Genomic DNA, 18,362 nt, shown 5'->3' on the forward strand with positions numbered 1-18,362 from the left:
ATGACAAATAGGACTTATTTAGTTAAAGAATCTTGAGTTTTTAATGTTAAACGACCGGTATTTAAGAAAAAAATGATTTGCTTGTTTTATTTCATTAATTTAAAGGCCTACTGAAAGCCACTACTACCGACCACGCAGTCTGACAGTTTATATATCAATGATAAAATCTTAACATTGCAACACATGCCAATACGGCCGGGTTAACTTATAAAGTGCAATTTTAAATTTCCCGCTAAACTTCCGGTTGAAAATTCCTTTGGAGGATGACGTATGCGCGTGACGTAGCCAGTTTAACAGAGGTATGGCTCCCCCATTGAAGCCAATACAAAATAGCTCTGTTTTCATCTCATAATTCCACAGTATTCTGGACATCTGTGTTGGTGAATCTGTTGCAATTTGTTCATTGCATTATGGAGAAAGAAGCTGAGCAAGCAAAGAAGAAAGTTGTCGGTGCGAAGCGGAGTATTTTGCGAGGGAAGTCGGGCAACACAACACAGTCGGTGTTTCATTGTTTACATTCCCGAAAGATGCAGTCAAGATCGAAGAACTCGGACAACAGAGACTCTTACCAGGAGGACTTTGATTTGGATACACAGACGCAGACGCGATACCGTGAGTACGCTTCCAAACATTTGATCGCTTGCTATAACTAGCTCGAGCTAGTAGCTAGGAGCTAGGAGCTAGCATAACAAACACCTAGGTGTTTTTAAGCGGGATTAATTTGTGGCATATTAAATATAAGCCTGGTTGTGTTGTGGCTAATAGAGTATATATATGTCTTGTGTTTATTTACTGTTGTAGTCATTCCCAGCTGAATATCAGGTCACCCCCGGCTCTCACAGCATCTTCCCTATTTGAATCGCTTCAACTCCCCACTAGTCCTTCACTTGCACTTTCCTCATCCACAAATCTTTCATCCTCGCTCAAATTAATGGGGAAATCGTCGCTTTCTCGGTCCGAATCTCTCTCACTTCTGGCGGCCATCATTGTAAACAATAGGGAACTTTGCGTATATGTTCAATTGACTACGTCACGCTACTTCCGGTAGGGGCAAGCCTTTTTTTTTATCAGAGACCAAAAGTTGCAATCTTTACCGTCGATTTTCTATACTAAATCCTTTCAGCAAAAATATGGCAATATCGCGAAATGATCAAGTATGACACATAGAATAGATCTGCTATCCCCGTTTAAATAAAAAAAATTCATTTCAGTAGGCCTTTAAGGTCTATTGAAAATGTGAGCAAATCTGCTGGGTCAAAAGTATACATACAGCAATGTTAATATTTGCTTACATGTCCCTTGGCAAGTTTCACTGCAATAAGGTGCATTTGGTAGCCATCCACAAGCTTCTGGTTGAATTTTTGACCACTTCTCTTTACAAAATTGGTGCAGTTCAGCTAAATATGTTGGTTTTCTGACATGGATTTGTTTCTTCAGCATTGTCCACACGTTTAAGTCAGGACTTTGGGAAGGCCATTCTAAAACCTTAATTCTAGCCCGATTTAGCCATTCCTTTACCACTTTTGACGTGGGTTTGGGGTCATTGTCCTGTTGGAACACCCAACTGCGCCCAAGACCCAACCTGATTTGAGGTTGTCCTGAAGAATTTGGAGGTAATCCTCCTTCTTCATTGTCCCATTTACTCTCTGTAAAGCACCAGTTCCGTTGGCAGCAAAACAGGCCCAGAGCATAATACTACCACCACCATGCTTGACGGTAGGGATGGTGTTCATGGGATTAAAGGCCTTATGGATAGCTACCAAAAGCGCCTTATTCCAGTGAAACTTGCCAAGGGACATGTAAGCAAATATTAACATTGCTGTATGTATACTTTTGACCCAGCAGATTTGCTCACATTTTCAGTAGACCCATAATAAATTTATAAAAGAACCAAACTTCATGAATGTTTTTTTGTGACCAACAAGTATGTGCTCCAATCACTCTGTCACAAAAAAATAAGAGTTGTAGAAAGTATTGGAAACTCAAGACAGCCATGACATTATGTTCTTTACAAGTATATGTAAACTTTCGACCACGACTGTATATCTGTCCCCTATTCACACAGTTCCATTTGTTGTTCAACTCAAAATACTATTTAAGCAAGTTTTCTATATTCATAACACACATATTTCATAACATACAGTCCAGGCCAAAAGTTTGGACACACCTCAATTAATGCATTTTCTTTATTATTCATGACTATTTACATTGTAGATTGTCACTGAGGGCATCAAAGCTATGAATGAACACATGTGGAGTTATGTACTTAACAAAAAAAGGTGAAATAACTGAAAACATGTTTTATATTCTACTTTCTTCAAAATAGCCACCCTTTGCTCTGATTACTGCTTTGCACACTCTTGGCATTCTCTCAATGAGCTTCAAGAGGTAGTCACCTGAAAGGGTTTTCACTTCACAGGTGTGCTTGAAGCTCATCCAGAGAATACCAAGAGTGTTCAAAGCAGTAATCTGAGCAAAGGGTGGCTATTTTGAAGAAACTAGAATATAAAACATGTTTTCAGTCATTTCAGAAATCACTGCACGTAAGCGATGATATTAGGGACCTTCGAGCACTCAGGCGGTACTGCATTAAAAAGCGACATCAGTGTGTAAAGGATATCACCCCATGGGCTCAGGAACACTTCAGAAAACCACTGTCAGTAACTACATTTCGTCGCTACATCTGTAAGTGCAAGTTAAAACTCTACTATGCAAAGCGAAAGCCATTTATCAACAACACCCAGAAACGCCGCCGGCTTCGCTGGGCCCGAGCTCATCTAAGATGGACTGATGCAAAGTTGAAAAGTGTTCTGTGGTCTGACGAGTCCACATTTCAAATTGTTTTTGGAAACTGGACGTTGTGTCCTCCGTACTAAAGAGAAAAACAAACATCCGGGTTGTTTTAGGCACAAAGTTGAAAAGCCAGCATCTGTGATGGTATGGGGGTGTATTAGTGCCCAAGGTATGGGTAACTTACACATCTGTGAAGGCGCCATTAATGCTGACAGGTACATACAAGGTTTTGGAGCAACATATGTTGCCATCCAAGCAACGTTATCATGGACGCCCCTGCTTATTACAGCAAGACAATACCAAGCCACATTCTGCACGTGTTACAACACACTACTATTAGACGTTTTTAATTTGATTTAAGTAACCTGATTATTCAACCGCTATATTAATGTTATATTTACAGATATGACGTCTTTTTTTATATATTTAAATGGCATGAAAACAAGTATTTTACAAAAGCCCAGGAGCCCCCGATGCAACTACCTTACTTACCCCCCACTTCGACGCCGCTGAGTACAATTGTTTTTATAACTACAGAGCAGGAGAAGGATAAAAAAGAGAGACAAAAAACATGTGAGATTGTGGAAGTAGAAAGTAAATAACACAAGAAAGCAAGGAATCCATCAAAAGACAAAAAACAAATAAATAAACTTGGTTTTTGTTTATTATTAAACAATATCAAATCTTTTAAAATGGTGTTGGGGTATGCCACCTTACTACCTTACAGGGTAAACACTTAGATCCCAGCACCATCCCCCTCAGGCTAGATCTGTCCTATCTAGTCTTGGGAGGCAAAGTGTCTTCCAACAGTCCGCTTGTGATGCATTCAATGACCTGCACTCTGTTTGGTCTTCATCTGACCCTCATGTGCACTAAACCATGCAGGGTCTCGCAGATTTTGCTGAACGCGACACCAAACAAAGACATTACAGAGCACGCACAAAGGCCAAGGATGGCAGATAAAAATGAAAGTAACATCGTCTGGAACCAGTTGTGGGCGTCACCTGTGCTTGAGACCTGGGTCCCCTTCCCCCCCGAGATGGTGCGTATCAAATCGGGGTTCCTTGAGGTTAACTTGCCGACTCATTTGTTTTGTAAGGCACTCCACTTATGTCCGTTCTGGCAATTCCATTGACAAATAACCAGCGGATGCTTTGCAGATGACCCCGCCGAGCTAACACGCACGTACCGCCCGCCATCTTTACTTTCAGGAGGACTTGATAGACGATCGGATACTTCAAGTATCGGACGCTTGTAGCTGAAGTTCAACTAACAACACAGATAAAAATGATCAAGGCTCATTCGACTAAGTCAGGGGTCGGCAATATATTAGCTATAATAGCCTACTATCAAAATGACTGTGTCGCAGGCTGAAGAAAATCTTCCATGTCTGCGAGCTAATCGATGCTAACATGCTATTTAGGCTAGCTGTATGTACATATTGCATCATTATGCCTCGTGTGTAGGTATATTTGAGCTCATTTAATATCCTTTACTTTTATCCTCTTTGTATATAATTTAGCTTTGCATGTCTCACGACACTTTATCTGTACGTAATATTGACTGCATTTCTCATAGTTGTTTGTTTTTGATTGATTGATTGAGACTTTTATTAGTAGGTTGCACAGTGAAGTACAAATTCCGTACAATTGACCACTAAATGGTAACACCCAAATAAGTTTTTCAACTTGTTTAAGTCGGGGTCCACTTAAATTGATTCATGATACAGATATATACTATCATATATACTATCATCATAATACAGTCATCACACAAGATAATCACATTGAATTATTTACATTATTTACAATCAGGGGTGTGGAGGGGGGGGGCTATGGACATAGAGAGAGAGAGAGAGAGAGAGTGAGAGAGAGAGAGAGAGAGAGAGAGAGAGAGAGAGAGAGATCAGAAGGCATAAGAAAAAGTATCTGCATTTGATTGTTTACATTTGATTATTAGCAATCCGGGAAGGGTGTTAGTTTAGGGTTGTAGCTGCCTGGAGGTGAACTTTTATTGCGGTTTTGAAGGAGGATAGAGATGCCCTTTCTTTTATACCTGTTGGGAGCGCATTCCACATTGATGTGGCATAGAAAGAGAATGAGTTAAGACCTTTGTTAGTTCGGAATCTGGGTTTAACGTGGTTAGTGGAGCACCCCCTGGTGTTGTGGTTATGGCGGTCATGTAATATTGACATGTACTTCGGTATCAGGGAGGTGTAGCGGATTTTATAGACTAGGCTCAGTGCAAGTTGTTTAACTCTGTCCTCCACCTTGAGCCAGCCCACTTTAGAGAAGTGGGTAGGAGTGAGGTGGGATCTGGGGTGGAGGTCTAGAAGTAACCTGACTAGCTTGTTTTGAGATGTTTGGAGTTTAGATTTGAGGGTTTTGGAGGTGCTAGGGTACCAGGAGGTGCATGCGTAATCGAAAAAGGGTTGAACGAGAGTTCCCGCCAGAATCCTCAAGGTGCTTTTGTTGACCAGAGAGGAAATTCTGTAGAGAAATCTCGTTCGTTGGTTAACCTTTTTGATTACCTTGGTTGCCATTTTATCACAGGAAAGGTTAGCCTCTAGAATGGAACCTAGGTAGGTGACCTCATCTTTCCTGGTGATAACAATGTCACCTACTTTTATGGTGAAGTCATTGACTTTCTTAAGTTTGATGTGGGACCCAAACAGGATGGATTCTGTTTTACCCAAGTGGATGGATAGCTTGTTGTCAGCGAGCCAGGTGCAAGTTCTACAGAGCTCAGCACTGAGGATTTTCTCCACCTGTGACTTGTCCTTGCCGGATACCAGCAAGGCAGAGTCATCCGCAAACAAAAACAATTCACAGTCACATGCCGATGACATGTCGTTTATGTATATTAGGAACAGTAAAGGTCCCAATATACTGCCTTGGGGGACTCCACAGCTCACCGAGAGGGGGGGGGACACGGTGCTGTTCACCTCTACCACCTGCTCCCTCCCCCCCATCCAGCTCCATGAGGTTTTGTTAAATCCGATTGCTCTGAGCTTACCCAACAGTATAGCGTGGTTAACGGTGTCAAAGGCCTTCTGAAGGTCCAGCATGACCATGCCGCAGTATTTGCCCGCGTCCACCTCATGTTTGATGTGGTCGGTCAGATAGAGAAGGCATGTGTCAGTGGAGTGGTTAGTTCTGAAGCCGGATTGGAATTTGTACATGAGTTTATTAGTGGCAAGGTAACTATCGACCTCCATTGTGTGCCATGTTGTTCCAGACCACAGCAAACATTACCTAGCTTGCCAAAGATTGTAATAAATCTATTAGAAGAAGACAGCCTTAACTTGGACACACACATCTATAAATATTACATTTCAACATTTCTGTCAATGAAGATTTGCGACACACAGCCATTTTGATAGTAGGCTAATATAGCTAATATAGACACTTATGTAATGTGTTGCCTTCATTATAATACCTATGCACCAAGAAAAATTCCTAGTTTGTGAACCCGTTCTCAAACAATGGCAATAAAAACTATTCTGATATAAGGCTTTTAATTTTTTGCGGCTCCAGACAGATTAGTTTTTTGTATTTTTGGTCCAATACGGCTCTTCCGACGTTTTGGGTTGCCGACCCCTGAGCTATAGTAACTAACAGTCTATCAAGACTACGAGGATGCAGCTTTGTGGTTTTTTTTCCTCTCTCGCTTCCTTTTAAACCCGTAATGAGGAGGATCAGGGTTGCAAAACAGACAGGAAGCAGCAGAGGGTTTTGGGTTTCAGGATTCCCAAGTTAGCGTCCAAAGGTTGTGAAAAGAACACCGTGGATCAAAGTGTCCATGAAATTGTGAACAAAGGGATTAATAAGACGATAAAAAGAGTAATATCAATGTCACCAGGAAGAGCTGCTTCCACTTCACAGTATGTCTGAATGTGAGACCTCTCGGAGTTTGGGATGCGTGTGTGTATGTGTGTGTGTGTGTTCCTGTATCCCTACCCTTCTTGAGACATCAACAAGGAAAACTACCTTCCATATGAGGACCGGTGAACAAGGACATAAATCATGGTCCCCATACAGAAAGCCATTGCATTTAATAGAAAATATCTCATTTGCACCCCCGGTGGTGAAATCTATCACAATTACGGTGGTCCCAAAAAGGAGGGATTTTTCAAATTGACTGTATCGGTTTTAAAAGTGCTCCCCCTCTGGTCAACATATGAAATAACAAGTGTGTGTAAGAAATTGAAATGTGCCCCCTTTGGCCACAATTAATAAAAATAAATAAATAAACACGTATATATAGACACACTGTAATAACTTGAAATAAATAATCAAGATTAAAAACCAATTACAAACAAAATAAAAAATATAACTTAAAGCAGTCTTTTTCTCACAATGTGTCGACTTTTTTCTTGTAAATTTGGGAACTATTTCTCATATTCTTTCTGTTTCTGTAAATTGCAATATTTTCTCGTAAAATGATTACTTTTTTATGTAAAATTATTACTTTTTAATGCAAAATGGTGACATTTGTCATATAAAATTCTGACTTTTATCACAATATTGCCAATGTTTTTGTTGTTCTTGTAAAATCGTGACATTTTTTTAGTAAAATTATGACTTTTGTCATAATCTTGCCAAGTAAAATTCCGATTATTATTGTGATATTGCCCACATTTGAAGGTTTTCTTATAAAATTATGACTTTTGTCGAATAAAATTACAACTTTTTTCATAAAATTGCCCAAATTTTAAGCTTTTCTAGTAAAATTGCGACTGTTGAGTACATTTCTAACTTTTATCATATTGCACAAATGCTCAGTTTTTCTTGTAAAATTTTGACTTGCGTTGAGTACAATTACAACTTTTATTATAATACTGCCAAAAAAAAAAAAATTCTTGTGAAATTGCGACCTTTTTCTTGTGAAATTCCAACTAATTTTTCACAATAAGCTTTTTTAAATATTTGCATAGTATGTATATATTATTATTGTTGTAAATACAAATGCTTACATATCTAGAAAGGGTAGTCCTAAAGAGGTAGGCATTTTTCGGAGGTCTCAACAAGATAACAAATGAAAGAGAGAGAGAGAGTGTGTGTGTGTGTGTGTGTGTGTGTGTGTGTGTGTGTGTGTGTGTGTGTGTGTGTGTGTGTGTGTGTGTGTGTGTGTTATTATGCAAAATAAACTTTCCTTACCTTCTGGTATCTGCTGATCTGTATTTGGGATCTACATAAATCCTGAAAAATTGCATGTGTCCGCCTTTGTAGTCCGTGACGACACCGTAGTCGATAAGCTTCTTCTTTTTCTCTATCTTCTTGTTATGGGACATTCATCCTCCGCTGTTGCCATTTCTAATATAAAGTAGTGTAAAGTTCTTACTTATATCTGTCAGTAAACTCGCCATGAAAGCACTAAAACATACCGGTGTAGTGAGTTTACATTATTCACCCAAGGAACTTTAGTTATTAGAGAATTCCGGTCGAACTGGTGTTGTTTCCGGATGAAGAGATGCTGCTCCGTTATTGATTTAAGTAAAGTCTGAATGTCATTAAAACAGTTAGCTCCATCTTTTGACACTTCTTCCACTCCCGTCCTTGCACGCTACACCGCTACAACAAAGATGACGTGGAGAAGACGCTGCCAAAGGTGAGCCACGTAAATAAGACCGCTCACAAAATGTTGCATAGCTTATTAAAACATAATCTATGCAATATTTTGACCAAAGAACCACCATTACATGTTATGTAGACCACAAGGAAGTGTTTTACATTTAGAAAAAAACTAGTGCGCCTTATAATCCGGTGCGCCCTATGGTCCGGAAAATACGGTACATTTTAATTGATCAGTTCCTCCAAGAATTTGCGATGTCAATATTGTGCAAATTCACGCAAATTCATCCAATTCCCAGTAATTATGCAAAAACTTTGTCTAATGCCCGCAACTTCCCCACACATTTTGACTAATGGAGTCATTTTGACCAATGAAATTTGTTTCTGAGCAGCGCTCAAACGCGCACATCAACTGTCTCATCAACATTTATGTTTGTTTCTTGTGTAGACAAAGCATGAAGAGCAATGTGTAACAATATGTTAACTCTTAATTGGTTCAGCTGCACAGTTTTCTTCCTCCTGCATAGCATGCACAGATCTACATCCTGACCCACTTCCTGTCTACGGCGCTAAGCCTTCTGGGTAATGTGGTACACAAACATTTAACTTCCTAGTTAACATGTATTTATATATTTATTCAACCTTTATTTATCAGGAGAAAGGAAAAATGTAAACATATTCTCATTTAAATTACAGAGATGTTGAAGTGTGATGATAATCTCTCATCGTCTCTTATTTACCAACAAAAGTTACAGCTGAAGATCATTATAATTATTTATTAGTATAAAACAAGTAGAACATCAATATAGTACAGTATTTGTTTTCCATTTTTGGTTGTTGTTTTTTTAGCTCAATGTTACAAGGAACACTTAAAACATTGATAACAAAAACATAGGTGGATTCAATGTTATTGAAAAAAAGAAGCCTCGAAACATTACAACTCCATTCATCCATTCATCTTCTTCCGCTTATCCGAGGTCGGGTCGCGGGGGCAGCAGCCTAAGCAGGGAAGCCCAGACTTCCCTCTCCCCAGCCACTTCGTCCAGCTCTTCCCGGGGGATCATTACAACTTTTGCTGCAAATTCCTGAAAAAGCTAACGTAAATTCAGGCATTTTAGACCGCGGCCATCACAAAAATTTGAATCCTGGAGGGACCGATTTATTTATTAACGAACATTTTACTTATTTACATTTTTTAAACCAATCCTGTGAAAACACTGTGATCCAAGAGACACTGTACATTTATTTGGGGACAATGGGTAAAGAAAAACTATGGATAAATATACAGAGCATTAAAATTATGAAAAAATAAAAAAAACATCCTCAAATCAACATTTGTGCAAAGCCTGTTGCTAATAAAATAAAAGAAAGCAACATTCTAAAGCTCAATTTGGCAAAAAAAACAAAAACAAAACTGAATTAATTAGTCTAAAGCATATTTGTATTTAACCAAGTTTTGACTCTTTATTTTTCTGTGTTTTCTAACATTTCCTGTCCAGCGCTCTTATTTTTTTGTTTCACTTCCTGTTTTCCTCTCCTCTCACTTTACCTCTGGCTTGACTGCTGATCTTCACACCTGCCCCCTGTTTAATGATTGCAGACTCTACTGTTGACCTGTCTAATTAGGAGCTGTGTGTGTGTGTGTGTGTGTGTGTGTGTGTGTGTGTGTGTGTGTGTGTGTGTGTGTGTGTGTGTGTGTGTGTGTGTACACTACAAGTTTTCGCTTCGTCTTGTCCAAACTAGTGCTCTTTGTTTTGCCTTGCGTCCGTCCCTAATAAAAGGACCGTCTCATTTGCACATCGCCTGTCGTCTCCGTCAACTACCACCATATGGCTCCGTGACTAAAGTTAACACAATCATTTGAACACAGACAGTAAATACCACATTTTGGCACAAATGACACGTCCCCATAAACATGCTGGCTGTGCTCCATATGCAAAAGTCTATTTGAATAAGTGGCATATCATTAGAACGCTTACAGCCAATAGAAACAAGTTTCCGCCTCCAATTGTCCAAATTAGCCAATAGGATTTGTCAGAAATCCGGAAGAGGAAGTTACAGGAATTCTTGGTTTTAATATTTTTGGTTGAAACTATTTCAGTGTAACCCCAAATAAAGGACTACAATTTAAAAAACGTGACTTTGTTCATAAAATAAACAAAGAATTAACAGAAAACAGCAAAGGTAAGACAATATCTGTACCACTAAATGCTACTTTTTGTACTGTTTTGCTTCCATGTCCATTGGAATAACACTGTCATAGTTTGAAGTGGCTAACGTTAGCTTCAAGCTAAGAAAAGTTTATTTGTGAAAGTCTAATGTTTTCATGGACTTACTAAAGATGTGTGCTGCTCTTCAAGTCTTTGCATGTTTTTTAATATTTGCCCATTTAGGTGCTGGAACTTAATTGCCCTCAAATAGTTTTTTTTTCTGAGCTTTTAGCTGATGTTAGCATAGCATAGGCATATTGATGTTTAATGTAGCACAACAGCCAGAGCCTTGTTGTATTTAGCTTTCAAAAGGGAGTACTTTTACTGAAGTCATATTTTGACCAAGCTAATCTTACTTGCGTGGGAGTAATTTTTGCAAGGTGTATCTGTCATTTTAGTCTAAGTCATGAAGTTTTGTTCTTAGTTCACCTCTGGCTAATAACAACCCACAAGGTGCTTGTTGATGTGATGTTACTGATTGGGCTGAAAGTGCATAATTATCACAGGTAAAATAAAAAATACACCTAGACTACGTTGGCACTGCAGGCCAAAGATTTTTTTTTAATCTAATTTTTTCCATTTTTTTCCATTTCGACAGTCACATCAAATCAGTAACAAAATCGGCCTACTATCACCTCAAAAAATGTAACAAGACTTAGAGAGCTCATGTCAGCTCAAGACTTAGAAAAACTTGTACATGCCTTTATTACCAGTAGGCTAGACTATTGTAATGGTCTCCTTGCAGGTCTTCCCAAAAAAACTGTCAGGCAGCTACAGCTTGTTCAGAACGCTGCTGCTAGAGTTCTAACAAAGACCAAAAAATGTGAGCACATTACACCAATTCTTAAATCCTTACATTGGCTCCTTGTACATCAGAGAATTGATTTCAAAATCCTCCTGCTCACATATAAATCACTACATGGTCTAGGGCCGAAGTATATCACTGATATGCTCCCACTATATAAGCCCTCTAGATCACTAAGATCTTCTGAGACCAATCTGTTAGCGGTTCCCAGAGTAAACTCAAATCAAGGGAGAGCATCATTCAGTCACTATGCAACAAATAGCTGGAATAAACTTCCTGAAGATGTCAGACTTTCTCCAACACTGACTACTTTTAAAACTAGACTGAAAACTTTTATGTTCACCTTAGCTTTCAGCTAAATCTTTTAATCTTTTAACTTTTAACGTCCGCACTGTTTTTATTTTTATTGTCTGCATTTTAATTTTGCTTTTATTTTCTTTCATTTCACTTTGTTGTCTGTGAAGCACTTTGAGTCTGCCTTGTGTATGAAAAGTGCTATACAAATAAAGTTGCCTTGCCTTGCCTTGTCTATTTGGGTTAAAAATATTTTTTGCCAACCACTAATCATAATCTGCAAATTATGTGCCGTGGTTGAGTGTCGGACCTGTCTACAGCTCGGCAGCATAACCGTGTAATACTCTTCCATATCAGTAGGTGGCAGCCGGGAGCTAATTGCTTTGTAGATGTCGGGAACACGTCGTGTGAGACGACAAGGGTTTGTCGTCGTATCTAATGCTTAAACCAAAAATAAACAAAAGGTGAGTGCCCCTAAGAAAAGGCATTGAAGCTTAGGGAAGGCTATGCAGAACGAAACTAAAACCGAACTGGCAACAAAGTAAACAAAAACAGAATGCTGGACGACAGCAAAGACTTACTGTGGAGCCAAGACGGCGTCCACAATGTACATCCGAACATGACATGACAATCAATGTCCCCACAAAGGAAGCTTAAAAACAACTTCAAAAGTCTCGATTGCTAAAACTAAGTAGATGCGGGGAATAGCGTTTAAGGAAGATATGAAACTGCTACAGGAGAATACCAACAAAACAGGAAAAGCCACCAAAATAGGAGCACAAGACAAGAACTAAAACACTACACAGGAAAACAGCAAAAAACTCAAAATAAGTCAGGGCGTGATGTGACAGGTCGTGAAAGTACACCTACTTTGAGACAAGAGCTATATTGATGCATGCTTGGTTATGGTTTAAAATCATATCCAACAATTGCGACGACGACTTTTTACTGTCAACTGAGTTTCGTTTTTGTAATGATTTCTGCTGGTGGTGTGCCTCCGGATTTTTTCAATGAAAAAGATGTGCCTCGGCTCAAAAAAGGTTGAAAAACACTGGTTTAGATTGCTGTATTTTTCGGTCTATAAAGCGCACTTAAAATTCTTTCATTTTCTCAAAAAATCCACAGTGTGTTTTATAACCCGGTGCGCCTAATGTACGGAATAATTTTGCTTGTGCTTACCGACCTCAAAGCTATTTTATTTGATACATGGTGTAATGACAAGTGTGACCAGTAAATGGTAGTCACACATAAGAGATACGTGTAGACTGCAATATGACGGCAGTAAACAACACCAAAACTTTAAATGTTCCATTGAAAATAAAGAATATTACACAAGGCCTCATTAAAAAATCTGTCAAAATGTTTTAGTATGACTTTGAAGCCGCACCGCTTGATGGATTGTCGGCCCATTACGGCTACCGTAGTCAGAGATGCAAGTATTACTATGGTGTGTGTGTGTATAAAGACCACAAAATGGCAACCATTAGCAGACATACTATCTGGCGTTTGGTTGCACAATATTATGCAAAATCAAAGTTTCTTACCTTCTGGTACCTGATGATGTGTATTTGAGATCTGCATAATTCCTGAAAATGTGTGCACGTCCGCCACTGTAGTCCGTGCCGATGCCATAGTCTATAAGCTTCTTCTTTTTCACTACCTTCTTGTTACGGGACATTCATCCTCTGCTGTTGCCATTTCTAATACAAAGTAGTGTAAAGTTCTAACTTATAACTCGCTATGGAAGTGCTAAAAACATACGGGTGTAGTGAGTTTACGTTATTCACCCACGGAACTTTAGTTATTAGAAAGTTCCGGTTGGACGGTTTTTCACCGGACACATTTCCGGCGTTGTTGCACTAGTGAGCCACGGATGAGGAGATGCTGCTCCGTTGTTGATTTAAGTAAAGTCTGAATGTCATTAAAACAGTTAGCGCCATCTTTTGACACTTCTTCCACTCCCGTCCTTGCACGTTCAAAAATCATATATATATATATATATATATATATATATATATATATATATATATATATATATATATATATATATATATATATATATATATATATATATATATATATATATATATATATATATATATATATGTATATATATGTATATGTATATACATGTATGTATGTATGTATGTATGTATATATATATGTATGTATGTATATATATATATATATGTATGTATGTATGTATATATATATATATGTGTATATATATATATATATATATATATATATATATATATATATATATATATATATATATATATATATATATATATATATATATATATATATATATTAGGGCTGCAACTAACGATTAATTTGATAATCGATTAATCTGTCGATTATTACTTCGATTAATCGATTAATAATCGGATAAAAGAGACAAACTACATTTCTATCCTTTCCAGTATTTTATTGAAAAAAACAGCATACTGGCACCATGTTGTGGACATTGGGGGTGCAGCAAACACCAATAATAACACAGAAATGTAACTCATCAGAACTGAATCAGATATTGTACACGTTTCTGTTGTGAATAATAAAGGATTCATTTTAGGCTGCCTCTGAATAATAGCATGAAATATTCCAGCACCTTCATAACGTTTAGTTATACTAAAGCGTCACTCAAATCTAAATATATTTATATAGCTTTATCAGCCCGGCTACATTGATCCATTATGAAACCAACCTGAGATATTTCTGTCCGTTACGTTTATTTCCAAATTGGTAACCATGCGTTTTGTCTCTCAAAACGGAGTCAAATGTGCCGGAGACACATTATCAGCCCCGCGTTGCAACAAAGGCATAACGTTAAAGTTACTTACAAAAAAGCTGAACTCATGAATGCTTGTTGCCACTATGGACTTAAAAAGTTACGTACCGTGAGTTCTTCCCTTTATCCATGGCTCCAACATGTTTCTTCTTCAGGTGCTTCTGAAGCAATGTTGTACTTCCGTGCCATTTTGTTGGAAACGCTCTTCTTTGAAGTTTTTAAAGTAAAGTGTTCCCACACTTTTGACGACTTAGGTCGTACAATTTTCTCCATTGAAGCAATAACCTCAAGATGTTTCTCCGCTAAACTATCGGTCATGTTTTCCTGCGCCATTTTTCGAATTTTTCCAGCAAAGGAGACGCCGTCGTCACGTGAGCTGCACATGACACATCATTGGCTAGCTTACGCCACCTCATGAGATGTAGCCTAACCGCCGCTCTGGCGCTGTTTTGTACTGTTTTTGTACTTATTTTGATTATTGTTTCTCAGCTGTTTGTAAATATTGCAGTTTATAAATAAAGGTTTATAAAAAAATATATATATAAATAAAAAAAATAACCAAAACATTTTTTTTTTAAATTAAAAAAAGCCTCCGCGCATGCGCATAGCATAGTTCCAACGAATCGACGACTAAATTAATCGCCAACTATTTTGGTAATCGATTTTAATCGATTTAATCGATTAGTTGTTGCAGCCCTAATATATATATATATATATATATATATATATATATATTACACATCATTAGGGTTATACTAATACTGCCTACATTTTTTTCATCTGCATGCTGCCGTGCGGAGGTGAAGTATAGAGCTGAGGCACATAAATTTGAGAGTGTTGACACGCAAACACAAAGTGCATACAAGCAGAAACAGTGTGGAGAGGAAGTATGGCAAAAAAAACTGCAAATCTACTTGTTAATAAAGAGAGTGTGTGAAGCGCAATATGTAAGTATTTGGGCTTCAAACCTATTCAAACATGGCCTCCCAAAAATGGCATCACATTATAACCACCATTGCTTCAAACGTAGGTAAACATTTAAATGACAAGCATTCATACCTGCACAAGGAGTTTAAATTTATAGTTAACTAACTCCCTCGCTGTGCCCTTACAAATACGTAGATAGGGCACACAGCTGGTTGGCTTGTTGCCAATTATTAGCGTAGTACAAATCGCCCACAAAGCGTAAACTAATGCAAGTAAAATGACTGAATTTTGTAACAGATTCCTACTATTTAATTGTATCTTTAACAATGTGTGTATTACCTGCTGCATGTCTTATCTGTGTACTTTAAGCTAAAGTATTGTTTTTAGTATTTACTAATGTTTGTATTTTTCTTAAAGCCATAAATCATGAAGCATTTAATATAATTAGGTTTGGGTATCGTTTGAATTCGAACGATTCCGATTCCGATTCTTTGTTTCGATTCCGATTCATGACGATTCTCGATTCCGATTCTTTTAAGAGGCAGGGTCAAAAAAAAGTTTAGGATATTTTAAATGAGCTAGCTAACCTACAGTCTTTCTGAATGAAATAGTCTGACATTCTCCATCAATTTTAATTCTATTAACTTTTTATGAACTTTACTATAAATTCCTCACAAATCTATGAACTTGAATATAAATATTATAAATTATGAATACATTTTCCCAGGGGTACACTTTCCTCCAGAGAGCTTTATTTTTGAAAACCTCATGAAAACACATTTACACATAAGTGTATGATGCTGCAGGAAATCTCATGAAAACACCTTTACACATATGTGTATGATGCTGCAGGAAACCTCATGAAAACACCTTTACACATAAGTGTATGATGCTGCAGGAAACCTCATGAAAACACATTTACACACACAAGTGTATGATGCTGCAGGTACTTAAAAATGTTACCATGCTCCCACTGATGGGCTAACCTGGTGCAGAAAAGCAAACAAACAATAAGAAACAACTTGCAAAACCCAGTCCAGATTAGCAGCAGGTACAGTATAAAATCAGAGACAGTTCTTGTTTAGGAAAATGACCATATCCGCCTTCTCAGGCAGGATGCGTGAGCGTTCTGGACAGATAGTGTCTCCTGCTGTTGAAAATACACGTTCGCTGGGTGTGGAAGAAGCTTGAACGCATAAATAGGAGAAAGCGAGATTTGACAGCAAAGGATAAGTCTTTTGTTGGTTCCACCGGACCACCACCATGCAGCAGGGTCGTCAGACATAAGTATCGGTGGAACGTCCTGGTACATCTGCAGCTCTCTCTCCACTCGTTTCTTGATGGACATGGAGCTCTGTTATTTCGCGGTTATTTCATTTTTTTTGTAAAGTAAAGCCACACTTTCGACCGCCGACGCCCGCTATCCATGCTTGAGCTTGACTGACTCGCTCGGCTATCCTAACACTTCCGGCGGTGGGCGCTTCTTCGTTGGTGTTCAGCGGCTTCTTCTTCCGGTTCGGTGGACATATTTTTTTCCGGTCGGCGGACTGGGTATCGAAGCTAGGAATCGAAATTTTAACTTTTGAACGATTCCGGGAGAATCGGAAAGTTAGTCCCGGTTCCAATCGATACTCGATACTCGATACCCAACCCTAAATATAATGTCAATAAACTATTCTATTCCAAACCAATCATAGATTAGGCTATATACTTGTAAATTGTTCTTTTGAGTGCAATAAGAAAAGCCCAGTGTTTTTGTTAAATAAATCGCAAACTGGATAACATCTTGGAGAAGCTGTTTGCTCTACAAGGTGAAGTTATGAACAATTTGAGGACCAGAAATGGACAATTTCCCTCGTAGGAGCTAGACCAAATAGACTAAATAATATTGTGATGTATATCGTTATTGCAGGAGGCTGCAATATATATCACGATATGGTACAGGCGGAAATGAAGACAACTATACACTGTTATATACACAACAACATGTCATCTAAAACTGTGGATCATCCTAAGAAAATTGTAGACTCTGAATCTCAAGTACCTCTGGGTGGTTTACAGCCATGATCCTTTAAGTAATAGGAGATTCAGGTTAACAAGTCAGACTCCAGTGTGATCAGTCGTAGTGTTCTTCAGCGTATGTGTGGACTACACAGGGCCTCAGTCCCCCTTGGCAGATTTATGTGTGTTCTCACAGCAGGGCATCCACCTGGACAAACACTGTCTCTTATTGCTACTCATTGTGCTAACAAGTCCTGGAGCTATAGAAAAAGCACATAACACAAGGGAGCATGTCAGCCTTGGAAAACACGTGTACATCTCAACTGGGAGTTTTTACAGAACAGCCATGGCGTATGCGCTCTGAACAACCAGTAGAGAGAAGGAATAATAGACGGGGAAACCATGCATTTGTTGTGACTGTGCGCTTTGTGCACGCTGTAAAAAGTGGCTTCATGCCGGATGTCCTGGAGGTGTTAAGGAGGTCAACTTGGGGAACTGGCCCCCTGAAGTCTCGCATTAGACTGTTTGCACTCTGCGGTGACAGGGTGAGGAGCTATGGATTGACCTGCACGCGAGCACAAAGATGCACCTGTTGCATTTTGTTGTTTGCTTGAGTGCATGGCAACTATAAGAGCCGTATAGTTACTGTTGTGCAAACATTACAAGTGGCAGACGTTCGGTAGTTTCTGACCTTTCTTCTCTGCCTTGTAAAAATGAACAAACAGCTGTGTGGGGAAATGTTCCGTATGCGTGCAGACTGTTTGGCAGGCCTTGCTTACAATGGACGTTCTTTTTATGGGTGACAAACTCTAAGTGTTATGGCAGCACACACACTTGAAACTATATTTCACACACACAGTGAGCTTCCACATGGTGTGCAAGTGTAGGCTATTGAATGTCGGAGGCACATGTGTAGGGAGGTAACGCAACGTTTGACCGGAAACTTCGATTTGGTCGACTCTTAAAAA

At 38.6% G+C, this 18,362-nt stretch overlaps 1 long non-coding RNA gene across 1 annotated transcript in view; it reads left to right on the top strand.

Moving 5' to 3' along the window:
• The first annotated feature begins 10,413 nt into the window (after positions 1-10,413).
• LOC133660759 (uncharacterized) overlaps positions 10,414-18,362 on the top strand; it is a 36,927-nt gene continuing 28,978 nt past the window's right edge. The window contains exon 1 of the long non-coding RNA XR_009827884.1: positions 10,414-10,550. This is a non-coding gene — a long non-coding RNA (uncharacterized LOC133660759). The remainder of the gene's footprint in view (positions 10,551-18,362) is intronic.

The sequence above is a fragment of the Entelurus aequoreus genome, linkage group LG11 (assembly GCF_033978785.1).
Source record: "Entelurus aequoreus isolate RoL-2023_Sb linkage group LG11, RoL_Eaeq_v1.1, whole genome shotgun sequence".
Lineage (NCBI taxonomy): Eukaryota > Metazoa > Chordata > Actinopteri > Syngnathiformes > Syngnathidae > Entelurus > Entelurus aequoreus.